General features: G+C 34.7%; 1 long non-coding RNA gene across 1 annotated transcript; it reads right to left on the reverse strand.

Annotated features, from left to right (window-relative positions):
- Window positions 1–732: 732 nt before the first annotated feature.
- Window positions 733–3,854, reverse strand: LOC133742894 (uncharacterized). Its single transcript, XR_009862820.1, has 7 exons — window positions 3,318–3,854; window positions 2,586–2,685; window positions 2,255–2,384; window positions 1,879–1,966; window positions 1,668–1,771; window positions 1,298–1,568; window positions 733–1,218 (listed from the first exon to the last, which is right to left on the reverse strand). It is a non-coding gene; the product is annotated as an uncharacterized LOC133742894 (long non-coding RNA).
- Between the last annotated feature and the right edge of the window lie 10,333 nt (window positions 3,855–14,187).

Genomic DNA, 14,187 nt, shown 5'->3' on the forward strand with positions numbered 1-14,187 from the left:
AATCATTAAGAGCAAGTGATAGTTTAGTCAATAAACATGCAAATTCAAGTACTCGAAGCGAATCTTTTCATTACATGCATAATCTGATTTCGATCTTTGTACAAAGCCTTTACTACTTAATTGAATTAGGGTCACGAAGCGTTAACCTAATTATTAGCTCCAATTACATGCAATCATTCTATGTTTCGAACCAAAGAACAAGAACACATAAAAGTTTTCTATAAAACAAAACCAGATTATCAATCCATGAAATCGGCAACTAACAAAGATCAAAGACACATAAACGAACCAAACATTGAAAAGTTCATCAAAATCGAATCCAAAAATCAGATTATCAACTCATAGTTTTCAGTTCACACATAGAAAATCCAAAGCAGAAATTCTATCTAATTACAAGTACACAAAACCGTGAATAAATGTATGGTAAAGCATATGAACAACCCTTAATTACATCCCAAAGACCCAAAGCAGCTCCAAGGTGTCGCAACAAGTGAAGAACACGGGAATGGAAGAGGATGGCACGGCTAAGCTCCTTGAAGATTGTGAAAACCTGAAAACTAGAGAGAACAAGTGAGAAATCGAAATTGTGGAGAAAGAATGTTCACCTTGAAATTTCAAATACACTAGGTATATATAGGAGAACGTCTCAAGGCTCTCCCAATTCGTTTCTACTTGACTTCTCCAAGTTCTTGACCTGTGCTAGCAATAGTAGCCGCGCTTTGCCGCGGGATTTGTTGTTGGTAATAATTTACAATAATGAAAGATATAATTGAAAATGACTTTATTATTGATCAAATTGATAAAATACCATATATAACATCAATTGGAATAGTATTTTTGCGAAGAGACGGAAACTGTTCGCAATTGAATTGCTCTACAAAGTACTTCCATATCATCTGATTCCTCCAAGCCTTTGATTTCCATCAACACAAATTGTTCTGTGATCCAATATGCATCCCTCTGGACACTCAGCTTCTTGTTTTGCTGTCCAACAGTTGCATCCAGCGGCATTAGCAGTACCTCACCTGGAGGCAACTCCCCTCTTGAATTCAATTTTCTTATCAGTCAGACTTGATTTGGCAAAACAATGTCAGTAACTGCTCTCTCATCCCTAAATGGTATATTACTTTACAAAGTGCTTAGTGGCCAAGAAGAAGCCTCCACTTATTGTCTCGATGTATCAACTTTGGTTCAATGGCGTTATGTAATTGAGCAAGACTGCAAAAAGTATATCTTGTTAAATAAGAACAACACCTCGGCATCAAAGGCAAAGTGAAATATCTATGGTGACGAATACCTCCATGAAGTCACTGCTTCAAGTTTCCATTGTTGATATACATGCAGTATATCTGAGATAAATATTTTGCTCTTGACACTCATAGCAGGTATGCACAATTATATATCAAGAGTAGGTGGAAAACAAATGTACCCATCGAAACCCAGAAACAAACGATAATAAAAAAAACTCAGCAAGTAAAATAAAAAATAGTAAAAGAAGCAAACCTCATTTGTCAGCTCGGCATAGTAAACAGCTCGAAAACTACCTTGTGTAATCTTATCGAAATCAGCTAAGAAAAAATCAAAATTCAAAAGGAATTAGGAAAAGGTGGATTATTAACCTGAAGAATATCAGAAGAGAAGACGAAAAATAAGAAGAGAAACCATACCCCAAGACATTAATGTCTGATGGATTATTAACCTGAAGAAAATTGTCCAGATTAAGGCCACCATGGGGAGGTTTCCCCCTACATTCCAGGTTGCCACAAAAACTCTGAAAGACAAACCCGAAAGGGATGTATTTAAAAAGTTGTGTCATATATTGTAATCAGGAAAGCAACATGAAATAGACACAGGAAAAAAAAATCAAATTATGATTACCTAAAGGACTGGACATCTCAACCCATGGGCATTTGAGCCCTTTTGCCACGTATAGATTGACTCTCAAGCACTGGATCAGATTGTGCTTCTGAAAGAAGATAAAAGCAGGATAATTTTCATGCTAAGATACTTAATACTATAAAATAGGTATAAACTTTCAGCTCACCTATTGCACGTATTTTAGTTAAATTCTCATGTAAGGAAGATAAATAGTTCCTGATCAGAGAGCTCTACACAAACTATTTTTAAACTTTTATTAAATATATGCATGTGTTTTCATTCTGTGTCTTGGTTTATGCCTTTACAGAAATATTGTCAAATATATACTACTGCAATAAGAATGAGTGATTATTTCGTTGTATAAATTGAATTATACCTTTCTATTCTCTGCCTCTTCTTCTGATAACTTGGAACCCGAGCAGAATTCGGTGAGAATAAATAGCTATGTCAAAATATTTAAGCATTTCCTTAGATTTTGGTTGTTTTGAAGAAGGGAATCAATTGCTCTGTAACATAAGTGATTAAGCATCAGAACCAACGATATGAAACACACCAAGTTTTACTTTCGATTAGACAAAGAACTCAAATGGGCACTTCTATATCTGTTTAAACATTTTTAAATGTATGCACTGAAGTGTCATGGACTTTAAACATATCTAAACAAATGACACCAACGTGAACAATTTAAGGGAGAGAACTGAATTAACCTGAAGAGTATTTTTGATGACTTTCATAAAAACTTAAATTGGGCTGCATCATAATCAAATTAACTGAAAGGGGCACATGTTGCATCAGATACCTAAAATGCTGCATCATAATAAAAGTTAGTGTTAATATAGAAAGAATGCAGCATGTACTATGATGTATTTTCAGTTGGCTATCAATTTGTAGATAGTAATTGATACTATGCTTCAGTATGGAAGGTCATAATGATGCTGGTCCTGTTGATAGTGACCTAATCTCTATATTTCAATCATTCAAATTATTTTGTGTTTTACGTATTCTGCATTTGTTCTATTATGTATTAATCAACCTATAGAGAGTCATTTGATTTTTTAACTCCACTGTAAAATGAAAATTGACAATTAATAAAAACAACAGGAACAGAGAGTAATGTATCAATCATTTGTGTATGAGTAAAGAAAAGAAAAGAATCTGTTTCATGTTATGCATATACAATTTTATCTCAGAGATCGACAACGCTATGAGATCCTCATCGATCAGCTAGTGAACTTTAATTTTAATATATGAACTAATTTGTATCTCATATCATCTTTTTATCATAAGAAAATATAGTTATATATCAGGTGATAATGATTATCAGTGCATACCATGTCACTTTTTTATATGAGTGTTTAACATGAAACCATATATGTCTAAATGTACTATGTAGATCAAATTATGAAAACATATGTGACCGATTACACTTGTGTACATACCTGAAATAGATTATTTGAGGAGTAGTGGGCACCAAGCTAGAGAGTAGAGATTAGCTGAACTGTTAGCTTCATCAAAAGCAAATGGAGCTTGTAAATAATCTGCTATGCCAGTTTCAGTAGGTGTCCCCAGATAAATCACCACCCTTCAATACGTACAACCTCTAGACTTAGCGCACACTATAAAAATAAAGAAAGCAAATTCAACCTATGAACAATTCAATCAAAAACACATCAAATTTCAAAAACAAAATCACAACCCAAATTTTCACCCTTGCCAATCGTTCTGATAGAAACCAAATCGAAATTCACAAAACAAAATGCTACCACAATCTTGGATCTCTCCTATTCACAAAACAAACCCAAATTCACAATCCAAAACGCTACAACAAATCAAAAATTCAAAAGCTGTGAAAACCAAACCCCTCCTATTTGCTTTAAGCCCAACCTTTATATCTCACAGCTTGATCAATACAGTTCATACCTGCCTTTGACGATGTGTCTCTATCTAAGAGCAAAACCGAAAGTAGAATGAACAGTTTGCACGACTGCACTCGATGAAGGCTTCCAGAACACACCACAAAACTCACGCTTTTTATCTCTGTATAGAACTCGAGGGCAGAACTGCCATTTCGCATGTGAACAGTGATGAACAGTGCTTAGGAACAGTGTAGGAGCTTTAGTATATAGTAAATTTCTCTTCATTTTGTAGAGAAATAGAATACATCAAATTATTTTTGAAGCCAGATGCTTTCTTTTCTTGAAAACTTGTTCTTATTTAATGATTTTTTGGTAACCGGATTGAGGGTAATGCTTCTTTGTTTTTGTAATAGAGCCAAGTTTTTGAGTTGACAAGATCCATTTCGTTATGCATTTCACCAAGCAGTACAATAATGACTTGCCCAGAGGGCCGTCAGTAGAAGTCATTACATAGAGCACACAACCCTAACACACCCCTCACATGAGTATACTACTTAGCATACTCATAGCACACTCACTTTTTGTGATTAAGCGCAAAAACAAGAAACTAAATAACCCTGAAATTAAATAAAACTACTTACGAGACTTTTTGTTTCCTGTCGATCTTCCCTACTCAAAAAAAGAAGAACATAGGCTAATCATTCTTTCGTGAAAAAGAATGAAGGCTCGAAACTAAAATGAAAAATAAAAAGTTGGAAATTCTGTGAGCCCAAATGAGCCAAGCCCACAGGAAACCCAAGGTCCACATGGAAGACCAACAAGCCTAGAAATGAGAAACCCAAACAGGGACTCCTAACCAAGGCCAGACCCAGGCCACATGAAATATTTCTTATATATGATATAAAAATAAATTATAAATTAAAAACCGCATGCACCCGCCTGGGCGCTAGTTCCTTGGCCACCGCCCGACTAGCGCCTAGCGATTTTTAGAATCTTAGTTTGGTCTCTCCAACTACGAAGTTTTCATTTCACAACTCTAGAGAAACTACTGATATAGTTTTGGTTAAATGCTCAACTCAAAATTTTTACTTAATCAACAGGGCAGGGTGTTTGGTGGATGAGAACTCAAATAATACAAAACCTAATTCGAGGCATGTATTTGAAAGGAACAATGACAAATCTTTAATCAATACAAAACATCAATATACTAATATATATTAATCATATTACATAATAGCCTTAATTAGTAAAATAATATGATATTCCATGATTTTTGAGATTAAGAATATTTTAGGTACTTTAGGTGTGTATTTTTTTTTTAACGGATTTGATTTTATTAGATATCAAAGCCATAAAAACAGGCCAGAGTCTAACAGAACTTATATAAGAAGATCCGGAATTAAACCGGGCGTCCTATCTAAGTCACACCTAAACTCATTAAACTAAATTCGTCGCTCGCTAAACAACAAGTCAACGAATTAAGTAAAAGTAATCTCACTTCCTAAGGCAAAATCAATTCATCTAGTCTAATATGCCAGCACTCAATTGTGGTACACATATCAACTAGAAACATCTTAGAAAATATATAGAAATCACTCCCACTTGAGAAGACTTGATGACCAGAAAGTCTTGAAATTGTGTACCTTAAGCAATCACTTTCTCTATCCCCTTAGGGTTAGAGCTAGTGTTTGCTTCAGACTCATCAGCAACTAACAACCTCAGCATCAGGTTGGTCTTTTTGCTCTTTGCCTTTTCTTGTTCTCCATCTTTCTTTCTTCCTTTACCTGTTGTTCCATATGGCAGCTTGTTCACACTTCCAACAGGACGTCCTCTCTTTCTCTTAGGTTGCTCATTGTTGTTCGAAGGTCCCTCCAACAAACCCATAATCACTGCATCCAAATTTTTCTTTCCAATAACAAGACTTAAACATAATTTTTTTGGAGAGATAATTACCTCATCATTTTCCCTACCACAGGCGTTGGCCTGTGATCGGATTTTCATTGAGTCTTGGTTCACTCAATTCTCTAATCTGCACTTGTCTTCCATATCGACGCATGGCTATCACAGATTGAGGAAGGATAGCTTCGGGTATGCTATTAGGTATTTGAGCCTTGAAGATCAATGTTTGATTATTTACTGGGAAAATTCTACAAAATGTTAACGTATGACATGCATACAATTGCCTTAAAAGTGGTAATTTGAGTCCTCAAAATAGTAATATTAGTCCTCAAAGTTGTAACATGAGTCCTTAAAGTGGTAAATTTTCTTAGTTACCACAAGAGTCCTCAAAATAGTAATATTAGTCCTCAAAGTGGTAACATGAGTCCTTAAAGTGGTAAATTTTCTTAGTTTACCATATGAGTCCTCAAAATAGTAATATTAGTCCTCAAAGTGGTAACATGAGTCCTTAAAGTGGTAAAAATAGTTGATGTATGAGAAATGTTAACATACCATAGCTTTACCCTATTTACTGTTACCCTAGTGACATTAGGGTTTTCCTGTCCCCGTAGCACGGCCAAAGCCGTGGGCTGCTCCACCGTTCCAACCGGTATGTCATTGTCTTCCTCCAGATCCGGCCCTGAACAAGGGAGGCCAACATGGGTAACTAGGCCGCAGGAGCCGCATCTGTCAAACAGGTTGTCATATCGAAACTGCACCATGAACTGGATCTCATCTTCCACCCTGAAACGCCGACGAAACAGGAGCGGCTTGGCATAATCAATCTCGACCCTGATGCGCAAGACACGAGTCCGAAAGGCCGGACGATCACAAGGAAAAAGCATATTAATTATAAAAGCATGAATTATAAAAGCATATTAATTTTGAAACTGCACCATGAACTGGACCTCACCTTTAGGTGTGTATTTGAAACTTCTCACAAGGAAAAAACAATGAATTATAAAAGCATATTAATTTTGAGAAATAAGTAAATTAAGAAAGGAATGGTTAAAAGTTTTCTTAATATGTACTATGAATTTTTATATACTTTTTCCTTTGTGTATTTCCTCAATTATTAATACTTTTATGTATGAATTTGTTTTATATATTTCATTAATTATTAATGTATATATTTGCTGGGTCGTAAAGAATGTCTGAAAAAATTATTATCTTATGCCTTTAAGTCTTTAACGACTGACAAAACTTATTATTTTAGTACACACTCGAGTTAATCGAGGTTATTAATTTATCAAGGTTTTACTGTATCACTGCTTACAACAAATTATTTGTCATTGAACTAATAACATGAAGAATTACCAAATTAATGTTTGAGTAATCTAATTGAGCTAACTGTACAAAAAATTTGGATGTAGCAGCAGATTAATTCATTAATAAGAAGTATGTAAACATACTTGAAGAGTAATTTCAACAACAATGAAGAACATGCATAATAAATTTAAAAACTGGAGAAAGAATTTAATTATTAGCACTCTGAGTATTTCAAAAACTGGAAAGAGAGTAAGGGGAGACATTTTTCCATGTAATAAAGAAAAATTTTATTTTAATTAAAAGTACGATATTCTTGAAAAATAAAAATTCATTGCTAACGATCATAAATTCATAATGGTATGGCCTTGCAAGTTTCTACATCATGTTGTCGTCATCGTCATCATCATCATCATCATCATCATCATGCTCATCCTCATCCTCATCCTCATCCATGTCCTCGGCATCTGAGTCATCACTATTATGATCATCCGAATCTTGCAAATATCGTTGCAATAGTTGAGCTATATGCAAGAAATAAACGGGGCGTCAAAACAAATCAAGTCTAACTATGAAAATATATGGACAAAATGTTGATAAACATACAAACCATTCTGATCATCTGAATCTTGCAAATATCGCTGCAATAGTTGAGCTACATGCAAGAAATAAATGGGATGTCAAAACAAATCAAGTCTAGCTATGAAACTATGAAGAAGATGTTGACAAACATACAAAATATATAGCTTATGAGAAGTAAAATGCTTTTGATTTATCATGTAATTATTATATACCAACAACATATTTTGCAATACTTATTTATCCTATTAGTTTACGAAATATTATTTTCACTATAATACTCACCAATTACTATAAGACCTAAAAATCATTGTGAGTCATCCTTAAATTTAATATCAATAGCTAAGACTAAAACAACATTCATTCAATCCTAGGGTGGGTCATGACCCCATATTTAGTCACTTACATAAGTGAAGGAGACAAGTTATCTCCATTAGAAAAACAACATATATCAATTTAAAAAATAAATAAATAGATCAAATGCAATACAAAATTTCTTATCAAAAAAAAAAAAAACAATCCACTTATAACTTGTTCTTTTTCTTCTTCTTCACTATAACCCCAATGCCAATAATGTTTAAAGATTTTGGTAGTACTCATCTTACATCTAATGCTTGTATATTCAATGAAATTTACCACAAAATTAAAGTATTTCCATGCAGATAACATAAGGAAAAAAATTTTAAATAACATAAGAAAACCTAGCACACAACCTAAAAATTTGATAATAATTCAAATCTATAATGAATTAGATAAATAATTTTGAATTTCATATAATTAGCCAAACATTTCTTTTTTACGCAAATGATAGACTCAACAAAAGAAGATATATGAATTCCAATAGAGAAGACTACTAACCTTGCCTTAACATTATGCGCTCTCTGATTGCATTGATGATTTCTTGCAACCACATCTTTTTCCTTTGCGCTATTACAAGTTCCTCCTGCAATATATGATTATTATTATTACATCTTACACATGAGCTTAAGATTGTTAATCTATGCATGAACATTGATAGTTTGATACATAAACAGTCAAATATACAAGTAATGAAAAGAATATAATTAATATTACATATTGAGCTGCAATCTGTGCTTCTAGCTCCCTAATGCGTTGGACAAGTTCCAGTGGTAAATCATCAATATTTGATTCCTCAGAGTCGTCAGTCTCAATCCCTTCAGGTTCTCCTGCTTTCGTACTTCCAATGTCCTCATCGCTGGAGGTCTCTGATGATGGAGGTGACAGTGGTGGAGGTGACAATGGTGGTGATAAATCCATTTGTTTAGAAGTTATGTGACTACAAAAAACAAAGAAGTGTAATAGCTAAGGAGATGTATACATATTAACTTAATCAAGCAAGAAGAGCTAAAGCTCATATAAATCTATCCCTATCACTCGTCATATCCATGAAACTATAACTCACCTTACAAAAGCTTGAACAAAATAAGAACAGAGAAATGAGCAATTCTAGGTGGTGACACTATTGTCTGCTATAATGTCCTTTTTATACCTAAACAGATGCTAGGGCAAAGGGTTTCCTAACATGGCCAGGCCCATTGGGTCATTTGACTAAATTGAAGAAACAAATGTCATTATCTTAGTTACCTTGACTATTACGATAAGTGGATAAGGAGAAAACGAGTCTCTTTTCAACTTCCGTGCGCAATTTCAACATACTTATTAAAAGAAATTCCTTTTTTAATTTCTTAAAATTAATTGCGTAATATTAAAACACACACACAACTTGTTCGGTAGCTAATAGACTTATTTCGATCAATCAAATACTTAACTAATATTTAACAAAATAGTTACTTCCGTACTAACGTTTTTTTTTTCCTGCATTATACATATTTTGCTTTACATGTTACACATCCATACTATTTCCTGATTAATATATAAAAAAATTCTCCCATGTTGTAATTACAATTTACAAAACTGTGATTTCTTATTTCGCATGGTAGTATGAGAATTATTTTTTTCTGTTATCCCTGTGCATGGAAAAATTTATCCAAAGTATACTGCGAAATGTCTAGATTTGTACCAATTGCGCAAGGTCGCCAATTAATTCTCCTAGTTCTAATTCAACGTACCCAAAGGACAAAAAAAGAAGATCATTTTTCCCAAATAGACAAATATTAAACATATACATGAATCTAGCATAAAGTCATAAACATATATATGGTATGGTATCTATTTGACAGGGTCAATCAGAAATGTTGTGTTGTTTTTTTTTTTTTGAATAATGTTGTGTTGTTAATGTACCATAAACTTTATTTTATTTTATTTTATTTCACATGATAGTATGAGAATTATTGTTTTCTGTCATACATGTGCATGGAAAAACTAATTCAAAGTATAATGCAGAATGTCTAGATTTGTTACCAATTGTGGAAGGTCAGCAACTAATTCACTTAATCCTTATTCTATGTACCCAAAAGGGGGATTAAAAAAAATAAAAATAAAAACATTTTGCCCAAATAGGCAAATATTAAACATATGCATCTAGCATAAACACATATATGGTATGACATCTATTTGACATGTATAGTATGAATGGTTGTGTGTGTGTTTTTTTTTTTTTTTGGAGAAACTGTCAACTCAAATTAAACTAGGAGGAAAACTCTTTTGAGAGTACATCAATAATACAAGACGGAGGCTCTAAGCCCTAAAATAACTAGAAGAACATAGCGGTTAATAACATTAGATCAGCAGCCAAAAAGTCAGAGTCTACATACACTTATATATTTCTGTCTAAGCAATGATACTCATTACTAGTCTATGTGAGTTCGCTTGTTAAAGCGAACCTACAAATAAAGAAAGTCTGTATCGTCTAGCGAAAAATCATTTATTAGCATTCCATTGTTTAATCACCCAATTCTAGTACCAACAGAAAGTCACTTCTCAGCAAAATAATAAGAGCACCTCCTTATCCATAGCTGCTTGAAAAAAAAAAAAAAAAAAAAAAAAACTTCAATCTTATTTCAAATAATTATCAACTCCAGTATCAGTCATGATCCGAAAAAGATTGGTTTAGAACTATATATTGACCCAACTGTTAAGAAGGTCCACCTCTTAGGCCATGCCACCCACATCAGTAAGTGATAACTGTGGGCTTACAAGCCCACAAAACTTAGCCCCTCAGCCCAAGTTCGAGCCCAGGCCCAAACTAAACCGAATCAGAAATAACATAAGCTTTATCTCTGCCATTGCAGACCCTCCAGCGGCTTTCCTTACCACCATAGCATCATTCTTCGATTAGAAATCGCCAAACTAGAGCACCGTAACTTCGATCAACAGCCTTGCCGGATCGAACAAAAATCGACCTCAGCCTTTCTTCAAGCACCAAAAAAGATACCTAGAGAAACAAGCGCCGACCCTAATGCCTTTGCTCAGCCTCGAGCATATCTAATCACCACCACTTCAATGCTGACAGATCACGACCAAAATCTGAGATCACAGACTCGCTGAATCGATATCAGCGTCCTTAACCCCCTTTCACACACCGAGATCCACATTCAGAGAAGCACGCTAGCCTGGTCAAGACTCATGTCGATCTGGGATGATGAGGCGTCGTCGATTTGCACGAAACCCGAAAGTTAAGGTTTCAACTGGAAATTTACAGATATTTGAAAAGTTGTATTGTTAATATTGTGAGCCCCTAGGAATTTTTTTTTCCTTTTTCTTTATTTTACTAAAATAACTATTTAAATGCTTTGATTATGAGTTTTTATTTTATAGACTAAAAGGTCATTTGGGCAACCCGTAATTTCTCCTTACCATGGATAGAGATAATTATGCAATGTGTTACTTCGGTTAGATATTCCTTTTTGATCAAAGGTGAGCCATGTGGTTATATCACGCCTCAACATGGTTTGAGGTAAGGAGATTTATTATATCCATATTTATTCTCACTTGGTGTTATGTCCTGTACCTTAATTTACTGTTTACTGGTCATTTGGGTGGTAAACGACAATAACTTTCACAATTTTACTCTGTTTCGATACTTTTAGTGGCCTAAAAAGTTGATTTTTTGTTCGGGGAAGTTTTTGAGAAAATTTTATTCATGAAACTTGTAGAGGACGTTAAACCAAGTCCGTGGACATGTGGTTCACTTAAATCAGAATTCGTATCCGAAATTTATGGACGAAAAAGCAAAGTTATTATTCATGGTAACTTTCTATGTAAAGGGAAAGTTACTGTGGTAGGTTTCCATTTTCAGAAACCTACTCCGCCCCCCCGGTCATTTTCTCTCTCCTTTCCCTCTCTCTCTCCCCGACCCGTTGACTTTAGCTGGCGATTTCTCCTCCATCCGGCAACAGATTTGGATGCCAGGGGTGTCAATCGAAACCTCTCTTCGTCCCCTACAAGTCTGATGTAGTTTGGTGGTTCGATTTGGGCCATAGGAGACGCAGCAAGGCAGAAAACACGGTGCAGCCACTGTTTTTGGGTTTCTGGCGATTCTCCATTTCCGGTCACTTCCAGCCGTGCCACCACCCATATTGTCATGCCCCGAATTTCAAATAAAGATATTTCGAATCGGAAACGCGATAACTCAACCATTCTGTCAGAAATACATCGAAACTTTTTCAATTTAAACTAAGTAACAAAACAACCGAGTGCACAAATGTCAATACCAACTGGTTCTCTAGAGTCACATATTACATCACCATGTGTTTACATAAACTCAAAAGCATTAAAGTACATGTAAACGCTCACCATGAGCATACTACAAACAGCAGTAAATAAAATAAACAAAATAGGTTCTAAACCTAATACTGTTGCGACAATAAGCTCAGCCTCAATCTTGGTTACTCTAACCTACAGGAAAAACCCCTGCACCATGGAATAGTGCACCGGGTTGCAAACAACAAACCCGGTAAGCTTTTTTAAGCTCGTATGAGTAACTCAAACTAAAATGACTCAGACAACACATGCTTAAAATTTTTCAACTTATGAGGTAAATTAAAGCGACAACATTTAATTCCACAATATACAACCGAATTTAAAATCAAACAAGGTAAAAATCAGTAATCCCTGCTTAGAAAATTAGTTCAGGAAATCACTTAACATCACACCAAAGAAATCATAATAATCCCTGCATATAGTTTAGTTCAGGAGATTACTTAAAAATCAACCACAAAATGAAAAAGGGAATTAAATAGGGAAATCAAACGATAGAAATGAAAAAGGAAAAATAAATAAAGAAATCAAACAACTCACGTTAAAACCAAGAATCACCCTTCAACTCCAAATAAACGATCTCATAAAATGACTCGTTTTCAAAAACTCGACAACCTTATCTCTTAAGGTAACATACATCACTAAAGTGACTAAATCATATTATTTCCAGCTTACAATTTAATATGAATCAAGTCCCTTCTCGGACAATTTAAAAGAAGGAATACACCTCAAACTCTCTTTTAAAAATACGTACTCATGAGTCACAAGTAGCCTACTTGTTACCCCTCATGACATACAATGGCAGACATCCTAAAGCTCTAACTTAATCGTAACCATACCCCGGCCAAGGGCATGGTTCTGATAACCCACCCTCGATCACTAATGTGACCCTCGATCCGTAGACCAAAACATTTATTGTACGCTCGTAGGAGTAAATGCTCAAAATAATAACTCAATCAATTCACAATCATTACTTCACCCAATGCCATACCATCCAAATATATATATACAAATTTTATCCAGAGCGGAGCTCCGCTTTGAAATTAACGTGTGAAGTTCGAGTTTTGGGTCACTTTTCGGTCGCATATCCACATCTCGACAGTTCAGTTTCTAGGTACTAGTGTATAGATCATCTCTGCAAATTTTCAGCCAAATTGATGATCGTTAAGGTATCTAACTCGCTTAAACCAATGGACGGACTGAATCTGTCAACATGAACCGTACTAGCTTTAAGGCAGTTATCAATGCCTTAACGATCATCATTTTGGCTGAAAATTTGCAGAGATGATCTATACACTAGTACCTAGAAACTGAACGGTCGAGATGTGGATGTGCGACCGAAAAGTAACCCAAAACTTGAACTTCACAAGTTAATTTCAAAGCGGAGCTCCACTCTGGATAGAATCTGTATATATATATATATATATATATATATATATATATATATATATATATATACATACGTAGTCAGGAATGCCTATTAATACCAAATATAGCTCACAATAGCAAAAACTCGAGAAACTCATTTTTATACTTAAAACTCATTTTCCATACCTGTGAACCGCAGTCCTATGAACAGTAGTCGATCGAGTTCCTATCATTTAAAAGAAATATTTATTTCTGAAAACGATTTCACAATTCATAATTAATTCCGAATAATAAGTAAATCCGTTCGTAAAAGTTCGTAAATGAACCACGTGAGATTTACTCACCTCCAAATCTTGCTGCGTCTTCTCTTACAGTAGATAAGGTATCGAATATGCTCCGTCAATCACCTAAGTACAATACGACCTTAACTTAGTACACGATCGAATACGATTAAAGTTGGAACCCTCGTTGAACTAAAATCCCGAAAGTAATGTCAATCGAGGCGAAACTTCATCCGAGACCACCTGAGGCCTCCGGAATACTTCTACGATCAATATATCAAAGTTACAAGTTGATCGGACGGCCGAATCCTCACGAATCGAAAACTGATCGAACCGAAAAC

The sequence above is a fragment of the Rosa rugosa genome, chromosome 4 (genome assembly GCF_958449725.1).
Source record: "Rosa rugosa chromosome 4, drRosRugo1.1, whole genome shotgun sequence".
In the NCBI taxonomy this organism is placed as follows: Eukaryota; Viridiplantae; Streptophyta; class Magnoliopsida; order Rosales; family Rosaceae; genus Rosa; species Rosa rugosa.